The sequence below is a fragment of the Somniosus microcephalus genome, chromosome 1 (assembly GCF_052327205.1).
Source record: "Somniosus microcephalus isolate GS21.2 chromosome 1, FLI_Smic_1.0, whole genome shotgun sequence".
Lineage (NCBI taxonomy): Eukaryota > Metazoa > Chordata > Chondrichthyes > Squaliformes > Somniosidae > Somniosus > Somniosus microcephalus.
In genome coordinates, this window is record NC_140987.1 from 89,260,451 (window position 1) to 89,284,068 (window position 23,618).

Sequence of the window (23,618 nt, forward strand, 5' to 3'; positions counted from 1 at the left end):
ATGTTACCTAAAAAATGAACTGATGTGTTCAATGATAAATCTACCTATACATTCAATGTTCTGTTGCCTGACTATACTTTGACCTTGAAAGCTGTAATGACTGTATTAGAATTTGAAGCAGATGAACAATCAAACTGGTCTCCTTACTGTTACTATGGCGATGAGTCCTGTAGCTCATGCCACAGAAGATTGTTCAATCCTATGTCTGTCTGACATGATTTTCTTTTTGCAACAAAGATTGTAGGCATGGAATTGGAAATCTTATTAAAGAAAAGCTGGTTTGAGGTCCCTAATTGCCCCAGGAACTAGCTGTGAAATACACATTGCTTAGACTGCAACTGTGCAAAAAATAAAATGAAAAAATAATCTTTGTGTGTTTGATCCACACAGGCTCTTTAACCATTGATGTCTCTGTTCCCCTTGAAGTGTCCATTACTGCCAGTTTTCCACCAAATTTCATAAGTACCAAAACCATTGTGACAGGAATGAAAGAAGTGTGTAAGGACACTATATAAATGCTCTTTCTAATTAAATAATATTGCAGCATGTAGTCAGGTAGCATCATGGTTAAAGTGAGAATTTCACTTTCTATGCTTTTGCAAATAAATTACAAATAATTGTGATTAAGTATAACATTATATTTTTTGTCTGCTTTTTCTTCAAATGTATTTTATCTGCAGTTTCTTGGGTCCCTCACCATTTACATCTCTCCACCTTCTTCTAACCCCACATCCTTATGTGTCCACCCCTAGAGATAGGCGTGTTAGTGATCGAAAATTTGGTAGAAACTAAATATTTTATACTCCAAGGCCAGAATTGGCACCCTGTGAATCACCTGGGACACTCTTCCATGCTAAAGGTGCTGAAGAAATACAGGTTGTTGTTATTGAAGCATTTGATTCATCAACAAAGACATCTCTCATAATGAATTCAAAGCTGCCACTGCAAAAGATATTTAAATAGGGAAAACAAAGAAAATTAAAGTTAATCATTATTGTTTAGGATAGCTATTAATGGTGAATCTCCCCTTCTTAACATCATGGGGCTAATTCTATGATTCCACACACTCAGCGGGGACTCCTTTGTGAAGCGGTTTGGAGATAGGGCTACAACGCTGGAACACAGGATGGTAGAATTACACCTCAGAAGAGTCATTTTCACTTTGCGCACAGATAGGAAACTAATGGCTGTGGATCGGCCACCTGATGCTTCTTTCCATTGACTTCACTGGAAAGGAAAATTGGGCGGGATGCTTAGCGGGCAGCTGATCGGCAAAAGCCAGTTGCCCGCCTGCGCCCAAAATAAACATTACCCCCGCATTTCTCATTTTTTTTTTAACTTAAGAAACCAAGGTGAAGGGTCAAAACCAATAAAGCAGGACACCACAAAGATTGAAAACAGCAAAAGAGATGAGGTAAATTTGGAAATAATGACTGAGTAATGCTAAGCTTGGCTTTAAAAACTTGAAGCTTGTAGGAGGAAGGAAAGACTGAGCAAATAATAATAATAATAATAATCAACTTTATTGTCATTGTTAGTGCACAAGTGCAGTACAACGAAATGTAGGCTTGCGGCTCCCGAGAGTGTACATTTAGATTAAGACATTTAAACATTCAACATTCATTTGGCTTGTAATACATTAACATAAATATGACCATAATAAAGTGCATTGGCAGATGTGCAGGCTTTAGAGTTTATTTGTGGAGTTCAGTAGGATGACAGCCCTGGGAAAGAAGCTGTTCCTAAATCTGGTCGTTTGGGTGCGAATGCATCTGTAGCGTCTCCCAGATGGCAGGAGGGCGAACAGACTGTGGCTGGGGTGGGTAGGGTCTTTGATGATGGTCCGTGACCTCCGTAAACAGCGTTTCTGGTATATGTGCTCTATGGTTGGTAGCCGGGTGCCGGTAATGCGTTGGGCAGTTTTGACTACCCGCTGCAGGGCTTTCCGGTCATAGTAGCTACAGCTGCCATACCATACTGTGATACAGTTCATCAGGATGCTCTCTATTGTGCAGCGGTAAAAGTTAGAGAGGATCAGGGGTGACAGGTTACATCCCTTCAGCCTCCTTAGGAAATATAGGCGCTGCTGGGCCTTCTTCACCAGAGAGGAGGTATTGAGGGACCAGGAGAGGTCTTCCGTGATGTGGACTCCGAGGAACTTAAAGCTGTCCACCCTTTCCACCACAGCCCCATGGATGTGGATGGGGGTGTGACTTCCGCCTTTAGACTTCCTGAAGTCCACAATGATTTCTTTGGTTTTCTTGATGTTAAGGACCAGGTTGTTATCGGCGCACCACTTCACGAGATGCTGGACCTCCTCCCTGTAGGCTGACTCATCGTTGTTGGTGATCTGGCCTACTACTGTGGTATCATCCGCAAACTTGATGATGGTGTTGGAACCATGAACAGCCACACAGTCGTGGGTGAAGAGGGAGTAGAGGAGGGAGCTCAGCACACATCCTTGTGGGGCCCCCGTGTTCAGGGTCAGGGGGTAATGAGTTCGATAGGTTTGAGGTACTGGGTAAGAGTGCATTAGTGCATATTTGCATCTTAGAAAAAATGAGAAAGAAAAGTTCAGAGAAGAATCTATCAAAGACAAAATAGTTTTAAAAAATAGAAAAGGTAGCCATGAAGATAAAGAGAGGTTGGAGGTTACTGATCTGTATCTCTCAGCTGGTGGATAGTGTGCAAAGACAAGAGAGCAATAGAAGCAGAAAAAAGTTAAGCAACTTAACCCATTAGTAAACTCTGGAGTGACATTCTCGTTAGACAATTCTGCAATAATACAGCACATGGAATACTGAGACATCTGGATGGTACTATTTGAAACACACTCGTGCAAAGGAAATGTCTCTCAAGAGGTTCACTATTGGACTGCATTTTTTAGGTTGTTGTCATTTCTGTACCTGAGCATTCTCCCCATAAAAAGTTTGTTTCCAATGTTACGCTCCTGAGTCCTCACTATTTTTCCTGATGAACTCCAAAGAAGTCACTAAGTATATACAAAGTTATGAAGCTTTCAGTGGTGTTCCATAATCCAATATGCATAATCTACAGGTCAACTATCTGATGCTGGAATGACTGCAGCTGTAACAGCATCAGATTGCATTTATATAGTACCTTTAATGTAGAAAACATCCCAAGGGACTTCACAGAGACATCAGGAGAAAATGGATGCTGAGACAAAGACGAAAATATTGGATGGGGTGACCAAAACCTTGATCAGAGAGGTGAGTTTTAAGAAGAATTTTTAAAGAATAAAGGTAGACAGAGAGGATAACTGGTTTAGGCAGGGAATTACAGAACGTGGGACCTAGGTGGCTGAAGGCATAGCCACCAATGGTTAGGTGAAAGCAGGAGAGAATACATCATAGAAACATAGAAGATAGGAGCAGGAGTAGGCCATTCGGCCCCTCGAGCCTGCTCCGCCATTCAATGCGATCATGGCTGATCATCCAATTTCAGTACCCGGTCCCTGCTTTCTCCCCATACCCCTTTATCCCTTTAGCCTTAAGAAATATATCTAACTCCTTCTTGAATATATTTAATGAATTGGCCTCAACTGCCTTCTGTGGTAGAGAATTCCACAGGTTCACCACTCTCTGGGTGAAGAAATTCCTCCTCATTTCTGTCCTAAATGGCCTACCCCTTATCCTTAGACTGTGACCCCTGGTTCTGGACTCCCCGACCATCGGGAACATCCTTCCTGCATCTAGTCTGTCCAGTCCTGTCAGAATTTTATAAGTTTCAATGAAGCTGTAGTCAGAGACTAGGAGAGTCGTTGGTGGGAGGGTAAGGCTGGAAGGGGTTAAACTGATAGGAAGAAACAAGGTCATGGAGGGATTTAAACACAAGGATAAGAACTTTAAATTTGAGGCATTCGTGGACTGGGAACTAAGGTCAGCAAGGACGGGGGAGGTGGTGGGCGAATGGAAGTTGGTATGGGATAGGATTTGGGCAGCTGAGATTTGGATGAGCAGAAGTTATGGAGGGTGGAGGATGGGAGGCCAGGCAGGAGAGTATTGGAATAATCAATTCTGGAGATGACAAAGGCATGGTTGAGGGTTTCAGCAGCAGATGGACTATGGCCTGGATGGAGGCAGGTAATGTTACACAGGTTACACAGATATAGGCAGTCTTTGTGACAGGTTTACTGAAAGGGACAGTGCCTGAGGAAAGGGAGCTTATTTACAATATCAGTTAGCCTGGGGGCCAGGAAGGGAAGTTGGGTAGTCGGGAGTTAAGTAGGAATAAGGTTGAGGAAGCAGGAGGAAGGTATCATGGACAAAATTGTTATGTCCGTGTATCTTAATGTTGTGTCCTTCACTAATCAGACAACAGGCTGCAGGGAACGTTTCAACAGGTGTTTACTGAATGAGGGTTACTCTAGAACTAACTACACAGATCACTACTCAGGGTTTATATACAGGTGTGGTCACTGCCGGTACTACAGTATACAGGAGCTGTAAAAAGTAGTTCTCTCCCTTAAGGTATATATACATTACATACATTACAATTCCTCCCCTTTTAGATTAACAGTACCATAATACTCATTTAACAATTAACATTTCTAATATACAATGTTATATGAAAATAGTCCATTCATATATTCAGTCTCTGGGGAGGCTTCCTGATTCTTTCTGGATAACGCCTTTCCCGAGTGTCTCGCTCTTGGTGCGGAGGCGATTCTAGCACCCTGTCGTCAGTTGATTCATCAGCTTCCAATGCTATTGTTTCTGAGGTAGATGCGATCTGTACGTCGGGTTCCTCACCAGGTACGTATGGCCGAGACATGGGGTTGACTCGTTCCTGTGACTCTAGGATCTGGTCAACATGGCGTCTCACAATGTTCTCCCCAACATCCACTGTGTACATTAGTGGCCTCTGCCGTGTGCATATCGTTCCTGGTTGCCATTTCTCTGTTCGGTAGTCACGGGCCAAGATTGGTTGCCCTACATTGAAGCTCCTTGTCGGCTTCTCATTGATGTGCTGGAATTGCTTACTCTCAACATCTCTTCGTACATTTGGTCTGAGCAAATCCAGACGAGATCTCAACCTTCGGTTAAAGAACATCATGGCCGGGGCTTAGTTGGTGACTGCATGTGTCGCATTTCTGTAGGCTAACAGGAAATTGTCCACCTTATGCTCCAGTGGAATGTCGTCATCGCACATGGACTTTACTGCTTTTTTAAAGGTTTGTACGAACCTCTCAGCCAATCCATTTGTGGCTGGATGATACGGGGCGGATGTGTAATGCCTTACCCCATTCCTTTTCATAAATCTTCGAAACTCTTCGGACACAAACTGTGGTCTGTTATCAGAGCAAATCTGCTCTGGCAAGCCATTCCTGGCAAAAATGGTCCGTAGGACTGCAATAGTTTTCTCCGTGGTGGTGGAGGACATTTTGATCACCTCAGGCCATTTCGAGTGCGCATCCACGGCTATTAAAAACATTGAGTCCATGAATGGACCAGCAAAAACAATATGCACCTGTTGCCATGGAGATGAGGGCCACTCCCATGGGTGTAGAGGGGCATGTGGTGGTGCATTTTGGACCTTCTGGCATTCTGAGCAGCTCTTTGTCAGGTCCTCGATTTGCTGATCGATCCCCGGCCACCACACATAAGCCCTAGCAAGGCTTTTCATTTTCACCCCTCCCAGATGACCGTCGTGAAGCTCATTGAGCACTCTCTCCCTTAACTTGGGTGGAATTACCACTCGGGATCCACACATCAAGGTCCCCTGGCCTACTGACAGCTGTTCTCTTCTGGATGAGAATGCTGGCAACAGTGAGTCGCCATGTGCTGGCCATCCCTTCACCGTCAAATCATATACCCGAGACAGTGTCGGGTCATTTCGGGTCTCATTCTCTATACCAGCATTAGTTACTGGCAAGCATTCAATTATAGTCGAATGAAATATTTCGAAAGGATCCACTGCTGGTGCTTCCTCCGCAGTAGGCAGTGGCAGGCGTGATAGCCCATCAGCGTTTCCATGCTGTTTCATGCCCTTATATTCGATTTCATATTGGTGCGCCCCTAGAAAAAGGGACCATCTTTGTAGCCGTTGCGCAGTCATCACCGGAACGCCCTTCTTTGGATTAAAGATGGAGACAAGTGGTTGGTGGTCAGTCAGCAAGTGAACTTCTGCCCGTGCAGATAGTGATTGAACTTTTTCACTCCCCACACTAGGCTGAGGGCCTCCCTGTCAATCTGGGCGTAGTTATGCTCGGCTGAGGTTAGTGACCGAGACGCAAAGGCTACTGGCCTCTCCGAGCTGTCCGGGAATTTGTGCGACAGCACCGCTCCAATGCCATAGGGTGATGCATCACACACCAACCGAATTGGTAGTGCTGGGTTGAAATGAGCCAACACCTCTTTTGATGTGATCAATGCTTTGCTCTTCTGGAAAGCTCATTTACATTCGTCACTCCACTTCCATGTTACCCCCGTTTGCAGTAGGGTGTTCAGTGGGTGTAGTACGGTAGACAAATTCGGCAAGAACTTATGGTAGTAGTTCACCAGCCCGAGGAACGACCTCAGTTGTGACACATTTTCCAGTGCTGGAGCCTTGACTACTGCCTCAATCTTTTCAGGGGACTTATGTAACCCCTCTATATCAATAACGTGGCCACAATACGAGATCTGCTTCTGGAAAAACTCGCATTTGTGGCGATTAGCTTGGAGCCCATATTCCTTCAATCTAGTGAGCACCTGCTCCAGGTTGGCGAGGTGATCACTGTCATTTTCAACGGTGACCAGGATGTCGTCCAAATAACACTGGGTCCCTGGAATCCCTTGCAGGACTTGTTCCATTGCCCTTTGCCAAATAGCCGGAGCCGATGCTACCCCGAACACCAGCCGGTTGTATTGGTAGAGACCTTTATGAGTGTTGATCATGAGGTACTGTTTCGAGGCTTCTTCTACCTCCATTTGCAGGTACGCCTGGGCCAGATCAATCTTAGTGAAGCGTTTCCCTCCAGATAGTGAGGCAAAAGTACTTTCAATCCGCGGAAGCGGATATTGTACCGTGTGAAGGACTGGGTTCACTGTCACCTTAAAGTCCCCACAGATGCGAACCTTCTTTGGTTCCCCAGGCGTATTACTCAATGACCTCTTCATTACAGGAACGATGGGTGTAGCCCACTCGCTCCAGTCCACTTTGGACAGTACTCCTGAACGTTCCAAACCTTCCAGCTCTGCTTCGACGGCTGGGCGGATCGCATAAGGTACCAGTCTGGCCTTAAAAAACTTTGGGCTTGCATTTTCCTCTATTTTGATCGTCGCTGTTATGCCTTTTAGTGTTCCGAGTCCCTGCTGGAACACTTCTTTTGCATCAGTTAGCATTTTTGACAGTCGTCCAGGTGTGACGTCGTCATCCTTTTTGGCATCTACAGTCAGTGCTTGTATGGAATGCCAATCTAGCTGTATCTTCCGGATCCATTCACATCCTAGTAGTGGTGGTCCTCCATCTGGCAATACATATAGGTCCATTTTTGGTGTTTCCTTGCCGTTATATATAACGTTCACCCTTATTTTTCCTTTGGGGTAGACTTTTTGCCCCGTGTACGTCTTCAAGACAATCTTTGTATCTCTCAAGGGTATATGTGAAAATAGCCGCTTGTAGTCCCTTCGGTTTATGACTGTTAGGGCTGATCCTGTGTCCAATTCCATTTTCACTTGGACTCCTGCTATCTTGAGCATGACCCAGATAGTTTGGTGATCCTCCGTTTTGATCACATTATGTAGTTTCAGACAACCCAGCTCCTTGCTTCCAGAGTCTGTATCACTCTTCTGTTCGTCTGAACTACTCTCCGTCACCTTATGTACCTTCTTGTACTTCTCCTGTGGAGATTTCTTGCTGCTGGTTTTCTTTCCCGACCTGCAGACTCTTGCTATGTGTCCTACTTTTCCACACTGTCTGCACACTTTGTCCTTGAACCAGCAATCATTATGGTCATGTGTTGTTCTGCCGCAGTGATAGCACTTCACTGTTCCGTATGACATTTCATTTGTGCCATATTCTTGCGGTCTCCGTTGTATCTCTGCAGCGCCCTGTGCTGCTGCTTCATGTGATACTGCAATGCTGAAAGCCTTGTCCAGCGTAAGATCCTTTTCTGATAGAAGCCGTTTCTGGGTTCCTTCACTTTGAAGCCCACACACAAACTTGTCCCTTAAAGTATCTGCTAGTCCCATTCCAAACTGGCAGTGTTTCGATAGCTTGCGCAGTTCCGTTAAATACTCAGCATTACTTTCATCTTTATTCTGGTTCCTTTTGTGAAACTTAAATCTTTCTGCTATCAGCAGCGGTGTGGGGTTTAAGTGGTCCTGTAGGATTGACACTATGTTTTCAAAATCCTTTTCTACTGGCTTCTCTGGGGTTACTAGGTTTCGTAGTAAGCCATACGTTTTTGCACCCATTGAATTCAACAATACCAGCGCTTTCTTGTCATCTGGCACTTCATTCGCCTTGCAGTATACTTCTATGCGTTCGACATATGTCGTCCAATCTTCGACTTCATTGTCAAACGCTGTGATACTGCCACTCTTCAGCATTTTTGGGTGTGGTTAGACTGGCTTAAAATGGCGTCTCCCGCGCTTTCCTTTCTTCCCTGCTGCGGCTTGAAATGGCATCTCCCGCGCTGCTGCCAACGCCGCTCTCGGCGGTCCTTGTGGCAAATGGCGACACCCTATGGGTTTTGCACGCTGCTCCTGCGCTGCTGCCAACGCCGCTCTCTGCGGTCCTCGTGGCAATGGCAGCACCTCACGTTTTCCTGCGCGCCTCTCTCCCCCGTTGACGCTGCTCAGCCCTTGAACACCGGCTGTGCTCTGCTCTCTCTCGCCTCTCTCCCCCGTTGACGCCGCTCGGTCCTGAACACCAGCTGCGCCCTGTGCGCTCTGCCCTCTCTCTCTCCCCCGTCGATGCTGCTCGGCCTTTTTCTGTGCCGCTCGGTCGGGCTCTAGCCCGCCGCTGTCCGGGAAGGGTCTGCGCAGTACCTGTTGCCAGCCCATTTCGCTGGACCACCATGACTGGAAAGCCAAGCCTGGCTCTCGACAGCCTCCCCTGCGATGCTCAAATCTCCGCTGGATGACTGGGCGGTTGCCCGTGGTCGACACCCGTGCTTCTGGACTCGACCTTCTTCCACTGTTCTCCAGGAGCGAATCCCTGGGAGGTGATGCAGAGTTGCAGGTAGGTTCGAATCTGCATCGTCACCAATGTTATGTCCATGTATCTTAATGTTGTGTCCTTCAATAATCAGATAACAGACTGCAGGGAACGATTCAACAGGTGTTTACTGAATGAGGGCTACTCTAGAACTAACTGTACAGATCACTACTCAGGGTTTATATACAGGTGTGGTCACTGCCGGTAGTACAGTATACAGGAGCTGTAAAAAGTAGTTCTCTCCCTTAAGGTATATATATATACATTACATACATTACAAAAATCAGCTTGGAATAGGCATGAAGGCATGGGAGAATGGGAGAGAAACCAGAGAGAGGGCTCGGGTACAGGGAATGGAGGAGTATTAGCTTTGTGGATTGGGGGAGGGAGGAGCAGCAGATACAGCTGAACAAATGGTCTCCATCTTGGTGACAAAGAAATCCATGAGCTTCTCACACTTGTTCTGACATTACAACAGTAACCACACTTCAAAAAGTACTTTATTGGCTGCCATTGGCTGTAAAGCGTTTTGGGATGTCCGGTGGTTGTGAAAGACGCTATATAGATGTAAGTCTTTCTTTATACTTGCTAGAGGTGAGAGTGGATGATCAGGGGAAAGTAGTTAAAGAATGGTTGGGTAGTCAGGAGTTAAGTGAAAATGAGGTCAAGAAGAAAAGGAGCCTGGGGTTATCTTTGCCCTCAATGATTATCATAGGATAGTGGATGGTTTTGACCGAAGATATCAAGGTTGAGCAGAGTAGGGATTCTCAACCTTTTTGCTTCTGAGGCCCTCCTCCCGTGATGTGAAAATTCCATGAATCCCCTGTCTTATGTTCATTAATAAATAGACATTCTTATTATGAACACAGCTAGCTTTTGCTAGACACTTTATTGAGCACATGTGGACTAGGTACAGTATCTGTAGAGGCATCCATCTTGACTGCTGCCTTGTGGGTAGCCTAGTGCCTCATGGGTAATGCAGTCTTAAACACATACAGCTGGGTAGTGTAGTCTTATACACATAGCTATATACAGCTCTACACAGCTCTACGGCTCCACCTAGTGTCCACTATAGAATGACATGTTATTGATCATTACACCCTGTACTACTTTTTAAGAGTGGCTGCTGTCACATGGTAAAAACCAGCAGCAAATTCACACAGGGCAAGATCCCACATCAGAAAATGAGAAGGATCACCATATGTGATGTGCACCTAAGCTTCAAGCTCACTTCCCAATACAAAATGGTGTATTATAGGGTACGGTAGCATAGTGGTATTGTCACTGGGCTAGTAATCCAGAGGCCTGGACTGATGATCCAGAGACATGAGTTAAAATCCCACCACGGCAGCTGGGGAATTTAAATTCAGTTAATAAAAAGCTAGTATCAGTAATGGTGACCATGAAACTATCGGATTGTCATAAAAACCCATCTGGTTCACTAATGCCCTTTAGGGAAGGAAACCTGCCGTCCTTACCTTGTCTGGCTTATATGTGACTCCAGACCCACAGCAATGTGGTTGACTATTAATTTCCCTCTGAAATTGGCCTAGCAAGCCACTCAGTTGTAACAAACTGCTACAAGAAACACAATAATAAGAATAAAACCAGACCACCCGGCATCGACCTCGGCACCGGCTACGGACATGACAACGGCACACCCAGCCCAGTCGACCCTGCAAAGTCCTCCTCACCAACATCTGGGGACTTGTGCCAAAATTGGGGGTACTGTCCCACAAGCTAGTCAAGCAACAGCCTGACATAGTCATACTTGTTAAGTCTGTGTGTCCCAGTTATGCTTATTATAAATCACTGGACACAGACCACAAGAGTAACTTTAACAGGTCTTTACTATTCGGAGGTCAGGGCTGAACTGCCCAGCAAATCCCTACACAACACTTATATACCGGTGTGGTCACCACCGGTATTACAGTATACAGCAGCCAAGAGAAAGTAGTACATCTCTTAAGGTAGTTCTCTTAAGGTGGAACAGGTTACATACACCACAATCCTCCCTTTTTAGCTTAACAGTTATATCCCCATTTAACATAACATAATAACATATATATATACAACGTCATGCAAAACAGTTCAAAGATTCAGTCTCTGAGGAGGCCTCCTGATTCGAGTTGGATAACGCCTTTCAGGGGTCTCTGATTCTCGTTGCGGGGGTGACTCATCTAATTGGTCTCTTATGGATTGGACATCATCATCAGGTACATTCACTTCTGAGGTAGATGCTTCAGGTTCACTAACTTCTTCCACGGTTGTCTCTGCCGTAACCATAGGTTCGACCCTTGTTCTCGATTCTACCAGTTGGTCAGCATGACGCCGTATTACATTTTCACCAATATCTACCGTGTACATCAGGGGTCCTTGTCTGGCCCGAATTGTTCCAGGTTGCCATTTCTCGTTTTTATAGTCCCGGGCTAACACTGGTTGTCCTATTTCGAAACTCCGAGTGGTCTTGTTATTTATATGCTGGAACTGTTTGTTTTCAACTTCCCTCCACACATTTGGTTTTAACAAGTCCAACCTGGACCGCAACCTCCTGTTATAAAACATCATGGCAGGACTTTGGTTTGTCACTGCATGAGTGGCGTTTCGATATGCCAGTAGGAATTTGTCCACCTTGTGTTGTAGTGGAATCTGATCTTCGCTCATGGCCTTTATTGCTTTTTTGAACGTTTGTACAAATCTCTCGGCCAACCTGTTTGTAGCCGGATGATATGGGGCAGAGGTATAATGTTTCACCCCATTCTTCTTCATGAATTTCTGGAATTCTTCTGACACGAACTGCGGTCCGTTGTCTGAACATATTTGTTCTGGCAATCCATTTCTTGCAAATATCGTTCTTAGCACCGCGATCGTCTTTTCCGAGGTAGTGGTAGTCATCTTAATCACTTCTGGCCATTTAGAATGTGCGTCCACCGCAATTAAAAACATGGAGTCCATGAATGGACCAGCAAAGTCAATATGTACACGTTGCCATGGGGTTGAAGGCCATTCCCATGGATGCAGCGGTGCAATCGGAGGTGCATTTTGCACTTTTTGGCACCCTGAGCAGCTTTTCGTCAGATCCTCTATCTGTTGGTCGATACCCGGCCACCACACATAAGCCCTAGCAAGGCTTTTCATCTTGACTCCCCCCAGATGACCTTCATGCAGTTCCTTTAGAACTCTCTCTCTTAACTTAGGAGGAATAATCACCCTTGTTCCATACATCAATGTTCCTTGACAGACGGACAGCTGTTCTCGTCTTGCTGAGAATGCCGGTAACAGTGGATCACCATGTGCTGGCCATCCCTTCACTGTCACTTCGTAGACCCGGGACAGTGTCGGGTCGTTCCTGGTTTCTCTTTCAATACTTGCATTGGTGACTGGTAAACATTCGATGATGGTCGAGTGAAATAACTCAACAGGGTCAACCGTCGGTGCCTCCTCCTCTGTAGGTAGTGGCAGGCGCGACAGCCCATCAGCATTACCATGCTGCTTTGTACCTTTGAATTCAATCTGATATTAATGTGCCCCTAGGAAAAGGGACCATCTCTGGAGTCTCTGTGCTGTCATCACCGAAACACCCTTCTTAGGGTTAAAAATGGATACCAACGGCTGGTGGTCTGTCAGAAGCGTAAACTTTTGGCCCTGCAGGTAATGATTAAACTTCTTTACTCCCCACACAAGGCTGAGAGCCTCCCTATCTATCTGAGCATAGTTGTGCTCAGCAGAGGTCAATGATCTGGATGCGAACGCAACTGGCCTCTCCAGGCCATTTGGCAACTTGTGTGAGAGTACTGCCCCAATACCATATGGAGAAGCATCACAAGCCAAATCAATAGGCAGCGTTGGGTTGAAGTGAGCCAACACTTCCTCTGTGGTGATCAATGCCTTGCTTTTGCGAAAGGCCCTCTTACAGTCCTCGCTCCACTTCCATGGTACTCCCTTCTGCAAAAGAGCGTTCAGCGGGTGTAGCATCGTGGATAAATTTGGCAGAAACTTATGGTAATAGTTAATCAACCCTAGGAACGACCTCAACTGGGATACATTATCCGGAGCGGGAGCCTTCACAACAGCTTCGATCTTGTCAGGAGACTTATGAAGCCCCTCCTGGTCAATGACATGACCATAGTACGAGATCCGCTTCTGAAAGAACTCACATTTCTGGCGATTAACTCGAAGTCCATATTCTTTCAATCTGGTGAGCACCAGTTCCAAATTTGCAAGGTGTTCCTCGTCATCATCTCCTGTAATCAGAATATCGTCCAGGTAACATTGTGTGCCTGGAATTCCCTGTAATACCTGCTCCATGGCCCTCTGCCAAATTGCTGGAGCCGATGCCACTCCAAAAACCAGTCTATTATACCGGTACAAGCCTCTATGCGTGTTGATCGTGAGATACTGGCGTGACTCTTCCTCAACTTCCATCTGTAAGTACGCCTGCGCCAGGTCTATCTTGGTGAAGTGTTTCCCGCCAGACAACGAAGCGAAGATATCCTCAATCCGCGGAAGCGGATACTGCACCGTGTGAAGCATCGGATTAACAGTGATCTTGAAATCTCCACAGATGCGAACCTTCCCCGGTTCCCCCGGCTTGTTGCTCGATGAACGCTTCATGACGGGGACAATGGGCGTGGCCCACTCACTCCAGTCTACCTTAGACAGTACTCCTGAACGTTCTAGCCCTTCCAGCTCAGCTTCCACAGCAGGTCATATCGCATAAGGTACCGGTCTGGCTTTGAAAAATTTCGGGTTTGCATGTTCTTCAACCTTGATGTTTGCCGTAATTCCTCTCAGTGTTCCCAGTCCCTGTTGGAACACCTCTTTAGCATCGTCCAATATTCTGGACAATCGTTTAGGTTTGACATCTTTTTTACCGGAATCTACCGTTAGTGCTTTTAAGGAATGCCAGTCCATATTTATTTTCCTAATCCACTCCCGTCCCAGTAGTGGTGGACCTCCCTCAGGTAGCACATATAAGTCCATTCCTCAGCTTTCTTTGCCCTTGTGGACCACCTTTACCTCTATCTTCCCGATGGGGTATACTCTTTGCCCCGTGTATGTTTTCAATACAATCTCCGTATCCCGTAGGGGAATATGTGGGAATAACCTTTTGTAATCTTGCTTATTCATGACCGTCAATGCCGATCCAGTGTCCAATTCCATCTTCACTTGGACTCCTGCTATCTGAAGTGTGACCCAGATTGTTTGGAGGTCTGCTTCCTTACCAATATTGTGTACTCTTAGACTACCCAGTTCATTACTGCTGGAGTCTGAATTTGACTTCTGTTCGTTCGAACTGTTCTCTGTCACCTTGTGTACCTTTCTGTACTTTTCCTGCGGTGACGTTTTGTTGCTGGTCTTCTTTCCTGACCGGCATACTTTAGCTATGTGACCAAGCCTGCCACATTTTCTGCATTCCTGATTTTTGAACCAGCACTGGTTCTGACCGTGCGTTGTCTTTCCACAACGATAACATTTTATTGTACCCAAGGCCATTTGATTGGTGCTGAGTTCCGGTGACCGTAGCTGCATTTCCACAGTGCCTCTCGCTGCAGCTTCGTGCGATGCTGCAATAGTGACAGCTTTATCAAGCGTAAGATCATTCTCCTCAAGCAGTCGCTTTTGTGTTCCTTCTTTTAACAATCCACACACAAATTTACCTCTCAGTGCATCTGCTAGTCCTGTTCCAAACTGACAGTACTTTGATAGCTTACGCAGTTCAATTAAAAATTCAGCGTTGCTTTCGTCTTTCAGCTGCGTTCTTCTGTAAAATTTAAATCGTTCCGCTATCATCAGCGGCATGGGGTTTAAATGATTTTTCAGGACAGTAACAATATTCGCGAAAGTCTGATCCGCTGGTTTATCTGGTGACAGAAGGTGCTTCAATAGCCCGTATGTCTTCGCACCCATTGAGCTTAATAAGGTTAGTGCTTTCTCATCATCTGGTACCTTATTTGCTTTACAATAAACTTCCATGCGTTCTACATACGTGGTCCAATCTTCGATATCACTATCAAAGGTATTAATGTTCCCATGTTTAGGCACCCTTGCAAGTTTGTAAATTTTTCTTTTTCTCAAAATGGCGGCTTCCCGCGCTTGTCTTCTTCCCCCGCCTACTAAAATGGCGGCTTCCCGCGCTTGGCAGTCTTTCCCGCGCTCGTCTTCTTCCCCCGCCGACTACAATGGCGGATTCCCGCGTTTGCCTTCTTCCCCCGCTGGCTGCAATGGCGATTGCCGTGCTGCTGCCGTTCTCGCCTCCCCAGCGGTTCTCATGCAGCCCGGTCCTTTACACCGGCTGCGTTTGAGTTCTCCGCGGCTCTCGTGCCTTAAGCTGCCCCAGTCGCTGCGCCTCTCAGCCTCGATTGCAGCCCGGCCCTTTTCACCGGCCGTGGTCGAGTTCTCCGCCCTTTTTCCTCCGTTTTCCCTCCCCCACTCCACAGTCAACGCGGCCGACTTTCTGCTCATGTCGCTGATCGGCTTACCCACCACCGTGGTAGAAGGGATGATCACTGCCTGTCGCTGATGGAGGGCTTCGTGGTCAGAATTTTTCTTTTTAACTCGGGTTCTCGATGCCTCCCGTGCGATGCTGCTCAGCAGGATGATGAGGGTGGATGCCTCTTCTCGACGCCCATTCTGAGGACGAAGCTGCCTTGGATGTAAAACTGCCGCTGGGTAAGATCGGACTCGTTGCCACTGTTAAGTCTGTGTGTCCCAGTTATGCTTATTATAAATCACTGGACACAGACCACAAGAGTAACTTTAACAGGTCTTTACTATTCGGAGGTCAGGGCTGAACTGCCCAGCAAATCCCTACACAACACTCATATACCGGTGTGGTCACCACCGGTATTACAGTATACAGCAGCCAAGAGAAAGTAGTACATCTCTTAAGGTAGTTCTCTTAAGGTGGAACAGGTTACATACACCACAATACTCACAGAATTATACCTTTCAGCCAATGTCCAAAACTCCTCCATCACCATCCCTGGGTATGTGCTGTCCCACCGGCAGGACAGATCCACCAGGGGTGGTGGCACAGTGGTATACAGTTGGAAAGGAGTGGCCCTGGGAGTCCTCAACAATGACTCCAAGCCCCATGAAGTCTCATGGCTTCAGGTCAAGCATGGGCAAGGAAACCTCCTGCTGATTACCACCTACCACCCTCCCTCAGCTAATGAATCAGTACTCCTCCATGTTGAACACCACTTGGAAGAAACTCTGAGAGTAGCAAGGACACAGAATGTACTGTGGGTGGGGAACTTCAATCTCCATCACCAAGAGTGGCTCAGTAGCACCGCTACTGACCGAGCTGTCTGAGTCCTGAAGGACATAGTTGCCAGTCTGGGCCTGCGACAGATGGTGAGAGAACCAACATAAGGGGAAAACCTACTTGACCTCATCCTCACCAATCTACCTGTCGCAGATGCATCTGTCCATGACAGTATTGGCAGCAGTGACCACCGCACAGTCATTGTGGAGACAAAGTCCCGTCTTCACACTGAGGACAACCTCCATCATGTTGTGTGGCACTACCACCGTGCTAAATGGGATAGATTCAGAACAGATCTAGCAGCTCAAAACTGGGCATCCATGAGGCGCTGTGGGCCATCAGCAGCAGCAGAATTGTATTCCACCACAATCTGTAACCTCATGGCCTGGCATATCCCTCACTCTACCATTACCATCAAGCCAGGGGACCAACCCTGGTTCAATAATGAGTGTAGAAGAGCATGCCAGGAGCAGCACCAGGTGTACCTAAAAATGAGGTGCCAACCTGGGGAAGCTGCAACACAGGACTACATGCATGCTAAAAAGCGGAAGCAGCATGCTATAGACAGGGCTAAGTTATCTCACCATCAACGGATCAGATCAAAGCTCTGCAGTCCTGCCACATCCAGTCGTGAATGGTGGTGGACCATTAAACAACTAACGGGAGGAGAAGGCTTCATGAATATCGCCATCCTCAATGATGGTGGAGCCCAACACGTGAGTGCAAAAGACAAGATTGCAGCCATCTTCAGCCAGAAGTGCCGAGTGGATGATTCATGTTGGCCTCCTCCTGAGGTCCCCACCATCACAGAAGCCAGTCTTCATCCAATTCGATTCCACATGATGGCCTAGAAATTCACTGGCCTTAGCGCCGCTTTTGAGGCGCTAGAGGGCCTAGCGCCGAAGTTATGGCCAGTTTAGAAATTGACAGGGGCCCTAAATCGGCGTTAGGCCGGTAGCGCTGCGCCGGCACCGATGATGTCATCGGTGTGCGCAGCGTCCCGGTAGCCATGGTAACCCGCCCGAACTCGGAAATTGAGTTGCGGCCGCCTCGCCCGTGGCAGCCGCAAGCAACGTTCTGGCAGAGGTGCCTTACACAACTTTGCGCCGGCGCATTAAAGGCCCCGCGGCGGCCGGCCGCTTTCCCGCCGGCCGCCTGGCCGCAGCTCCCTCCCCGGACTTCCCCCCGCCCCCCCCCCCGGAACAGAAGCAAGCCCGGCACTTGTCCGAGGTGCCGGGCTCATTTTTAAAAAGATTATCGCGGGCCGCGGCCGGGTGCAGGCAGCTCCTCCTTAACGGAAGGAGGAGGCCTGCACTTCCCGAGCCTGCCGCACCGCAGCGGGCGCCGCAGCGCCGGAATAGCGCCGCAATGCGGCGCGTGGTGCCAGTTTTGAGGCGCTGAGACCCCTCAGTAGCGCCGGCAGCCGTTTGGGCGCGGCGCTACTGAATTTTTGGCGCGCGCAGGGGGACTTAGCGCCGGCACTAACTTCCGGCGCTAAAGCCCTCGCTGCGCCAAAACCGAATTTCTAGGCCGATATCAAGAAATGGCTGAGCGCACTGGATACAGCAAAGGCTATGGGCCCGTCAACATCCCAACTATTGTGCTGAAGACTTGTGCTCCAGAACTAGCTGCACTTCTAGCCAAGCTGTTCCAGTACAGCTACAACACTGGCATCTATCTGACAATGTGGAATACTGCTGAGGTATGTCCTGTCCACAAAGACAAACCCAATCCAACCAATTACCGCCCCATCAGTCTACACTCAATCATCAGCAAAGTAATGGAAGGTGTCATTGACAGTGCTATCAAGCAGCACTTACTCACCAATAACCTGCTCACTGATGCCCAGTTTGCATTCCGCCAGGACCACTCAGCTCCAGACCTCATTACAACCTTGGTCCAAACATGGACAAAGGAGCTGAATTCCAGAGCTGCGGTGAGAGTGGCTGCCCTTGACATCAAGGCAGCATTTGTCCGAGTGTGGCATAAAGGAGCCCTAGTAAAACTAAAGTCAATGGGAATTGGGGGGGAAACTCTCCACTGGCTGGAGTCATACTTAGCACAAAGGAAGCATGGACATGGGATTCATAGAACTCAGGAACCACGTCTGTCAACCTGAGGCATGAGTTCCGTGGCCATTGCTCCAGCTGATTACTTGACAACATGGAAAACAAACTAAAATAAAAACAACAGAAACTGCTGGAAAAACTCAGCAGGCCAGGCAACATCCGTGGAAAAACATTTTAAAAATAAAAACATGTTGATTACATTAGCTAACAGATTGGTGGAGATTCTGTTCCACTTGAAAAGCTATTGGTAAATGTTAATTTTTCACTGGCCATTCTCAGCTGTTGCCTTCCAACTGAACAGTAATTGCAGTGAATTGATCTGCACCATAAAAAATGACATATAGCACTTAAATAAATTTTTGTGTTGTTTCTGGTCAGGTTTTTCTCACAGTATACTGTGATTGTCCAGTTACACATTAAATCAAGTCATCAACCGTAACATTTTCATTCTCATCACTCATTTCACTGGTTCAATTTTCTTTCAGTCCCTGAATATAACTAATTTAATTTTTCAGTCTGAGACTTTAGGGTGAATTTCTGTGGAGGTTCTCTCACTGGTCCATTGTTAAATTCAACGAAAGAGCTGCAGAAATCCAAGAAACACATTGTAAGCACTGCTTACACTGTTTGTCAGGAATTCCGCAGCTCTTCCGCTGAACTTGCATAAGATTGTAAATTTGCAATTACTTTACAATTACATTTAAAATCTGCTTAATACACACACATCTTTTATTTGTACCAGTTACTGATACAAAAGTCTTTAGATTTGTGACTAAAGCACCAATAACTTCCCAATTAATGCACTTTTTTAATGATGTTCTTGATTGAATTTGTAGATGGAGTCATATTACTTAATGATAATTTTATTTAAATATTTCTTTGTCACTCATATATAAGTTATATTATATTATTGTACAGTAAAGATTCAACACCCATTATGTTAGATTAAACTTAAAATTTAATGTGGCTAGGGTACCTTTAAGGATCCTGGCTTAAAACACGTCATGAATGATGTCACCAGACCCAGTCCAGCTAATTGGGCCGGGTAACACACTGGGCAGGCTTAATGGGCCCCATTAAGGTAAGTTCATCTTGCAAAGTGGGATGGAGCCAGCAGCGGGGTCAGGACCCGCCATGGACACCGGCCACACCAGCCCAGCCAAGGTAAGGAAAATTCTGGCCAAAGTTATAACTGGAACAAGAGTTTAATATAACTCAGCATTTTCATATTAAGAGCAAACTATTCCTTCCACGTAATTCTTTCAATATTTCTAATTGAGATTTGTTTTACTAGACACATGAATGAAAAGATTGCAATCAGGTATCAAAGTCAGATCAAGGATCTTTAATAGCATCTGCTTACAGATATAGGAAGCCACTGAAAAGGATATTTTGCTAGGAGAGTATTAGAACAGCAATAAGGATATATATTGAATTGGATAGGTTACTATCGCTTGGACATGTGTAGGTAATTAAACTGAAGCAAATGGACAAATCAGATTATTTTGCCAAACTATTGATGCCAGGGACAATTGTGACAGGATATTGTGTGTTTTATCATTGAAGATAAAAGTTTCATATTAAAAAGAAACAAATTAAAGCACTCTACAATTGTCACTGCCTAGAATTCTGCCCCCTATACTCAGAAGTTCCAATACAAAGTTTCCCATCATTTTCTGAACTGCAGCCATTACTGAAAAAATACAATGGGGGTACATTTCCTCGTGGATTCTCCTGCTCAAAACATTACATCTGTCAGCAATCGTTCCCAGCGGCTGACCTAAGCCATTATTTACTCCCCCATACACAAGGGGCCCCCTGCCCATTCATACTGTAGTGGATTATCATCTACTTTACGCAAATATCCCGACTTTGGGAATTCTGATGGAGTCAGGGCCACCAGACAGAAGTCCCGCCCTCTTGCAATTACAGCAGCGTCAAGGTCCCAAAGAAATTGAGGGCCAATAGAGGTTGCCACTGGGTAAGATGCAGATATATCCTAGCAGGTGAAATTCCTCGGGGCTTCTGCTCTGCCACCAAATCCTTGACGAACGTTTGGCAGAAACCCCTTTTATGTGATGGAGTGGGATAAGCCCCAAGGAATTTCTGTAGACCCCAGAATGCTAAAAGCAATTTTAAAAAATCAGATTGATCAGCACAGTCATTTTTGATGGCAAAATATTTTTGTGTTGGAAACTGGATTTGAAATATTTTGAACCTGTAAAAGTTATTATATCATTTGGAGAACTTTTTCATGTTTTTTCACATCCATGTGACTTACCTTCATGTGGCAAAATTACAAATCTGATTAGAATGCTGAGACACTTGACTTCAGTTGAAACAGTACTACTTCTGGTTTTACATTAGAGGACAAAAAGATCAAAGAAGCAACATCAAAGCGTTTCGCCTTTAAAGGAGTAAGTCAAATCTGAACTCTGCTTATTCTTAATATATACGTGAGAAAGAAGATGGTCTGCTTATTATAGTGTCTATTTATTAGAATGGCATGATGGCTTTCATTGATGTGGCTGATAGTTTAGGAGTGCTTTCATTTCCTCTCATTGCAATATGTTGCAGCTCCTTTTGTGTATTTAATTTCTTAGTTGAGATTAAGATTTTTATTTTTTTCCAATATAATTTATACTGAGTCACTTACTTGTACATCTATGATTTGCTTTCTTCAGTGTATTCACTTTATTATATTGCATTTAGCCTTGGATTTAGAGGCAAGACTGAGATTGCCTGCAAAAAGTTGAGCATGAAAGTAGAAATTTTCATAGGTTAAATCTTCCAGACAACCTAAATCATCCATCCATGGAAACATACTGTGCCTAACTGTCTATTAAATGACTCCATATTTTTACTTGCACGACTCTATTCAGAAAATTATTCCACGTATAAATTGTATTTTGTGGGAAGAAGTGTTTCCTGACATCAGTTCTGGATTTACTTTTTACCAGTTTGTACCTATATACCTGCAGTTATGGTTTAATTTGAAATATTCCTCAGAATGAAATTTTTCTATTCCACTTAGTATCTTAAAATGTCTATAAGGCCCCCTTTTATTTGTTTGCTTTCAAGGCTGATGACTTGAAGTTTCTCTAACCTTTCCTTATAACTCTATCCACTAACAGTAGGTTTGGTCTTTTTTAGCACTGGGTCCAAGGATTGGATGTTTCTCTGGTGTCTTGGTGTCCAGAACTGAATGTAATATTCAGGTGTGACCCAAACAGAACACTTTACAACTTCACCATCACTTCCTCATACCGAAACTCAATTGATATGGCAATATAGCTCAGCGTTGTGTTTGCTTTGTTGTTCTCCAGTGACAGGCAACAGTCAGTGCTGAGTCTACTATTACTTAGGCCTAGAAATTGGGTTGGTAGTGCCGGCGCTGAGCGCCTACAGAGACCTAGAATTGGGGCGATGCCCTATGTTGGGGCGGACGCTATGAAGATAGCGACAACTCAGATATTGACTATACATTTAGCGCCTGCGCTAAGTGTTTGCGCGCGCCCACGAGCGCAAGCAGCTCACGACGTCATTTCAGTGTGCAACGCCTTCTAGGAGCACCTGAGCGCATATTGGGTGGCGCCCGGAGCCTTAGCGCCCAGCGCTATTAGTGACAGTTCGAGGGAGGGCTAACAGGCCCTTCTCGGAGTAGGGGGGCGCTATTTAAAGGGGACAGCTTTAGTGCAGAATCTTCTGCCACTTGGCCTGCTCATTGCGATCGTTGCTAGGGAGAGTTGGCGAGCTAATGTGCAGCGGAGTTCTGGGAATTTAGCTTTACAGTACTTGGGACCTTCAAACCTGTCCGAAGCACATGCAGCACTACACCTAAAAGCCTTTTGACCAATTGGCATCGGAATGAGAGCTTGTTTGGAGGGCGACGGCCTCATTGCCCAACACTGTGAAGGGGCAGAGAGATGGCGGGAGAGAGGGCCGGGATTGGCCAGAAGGAGGAGGGGCAATGGAGGTCGGCCAATCCGACGGGAAGCTGCGAGGGTCTTTAGGCAGCAGGTGACAAGCCTTGACATGTCGGAGGAGCAGTGTTTGGGAAGGCTCCGATTCTGGAGGGACATTGTTACTGATCTGTGCCACCTGCTTGGTCAGGATCTGCAGCCGCGTGAACGCTGCAGAACCTCTCTGTCCGTGATGGCTAAACTGACTGATGGCCTCCATTTTTATGCCAACGGATCCTTTCAGTCAGCCATTGGGGACATTGCGACTGTCGCTCAGGTTGCAGTCCACTGTTGCATCCGGCAAGTCACAGATGCCCTTTATAGGCGAAGGCGTCAATTCATTACCTTCCCTCGGACCCTGCACAAGCAGGCGGAGGGTGCGCAGGGTGTCGCTTCTATTGCGGACTTCCCCATGGTGCAGGGGGCGAGTGACAGCACACACGTGGCTTTGAGGGCGCCATGCCATCATCCTTAGCACTTCCGCAACCGCAAGGGGTTCCACTCCCTCAACATGCAGCTGGTCTGTGACCACCGCCAAATCATCATGGCAGTCACCGCGCATTTCCCAGGGTGCAGCCACGATGCCTTTATCCTGCGGTTGACCTCAGTTTGTGACCTTTTTGAGGGGCTGCCTCGAAGACGAGGCTGGCTTACTGGGGACAAGGGCTAACCTCTCTGGCCATGGCTGATGACAACACTCTGTGTGGCCGACACCCCAGCAGAAGAGCTGATCAGCAGCGGCCATCAGGCGACCAGGCACAGTAAACAGCACACTATTGGTGTTGTCAAAAAGCGTTTCCAATGTCTGGAAGATTCGGGGGGATCCCTGCAGTACTCGCCGCAGCAAGTGGGACACATCGTCGTCGTCTGCTGCATGCTCCACAACTTGGCAAATCGACGCACCCAGCCAATTCCAGCTGTCCCTCAACGACCAGCAGAGCAGGCGGAGGAGGAGGAGTATGAGGAGGAGGAGGAGGAAGAGCAGGCGGAGGCGGAGGAGGAGGAGGAGGAGGAGGAGGAGGAGGAGGAGGAGGAAGATGGAAGGGCTGCTGAAAGTGGAAGGGCCATACATCAGAGGCTCATCTGGACTCGTGTCGAGACCCCTGTGGCGGAATGATGAGAGTCTTAACTCATGCGCACTTTGGATGTTTG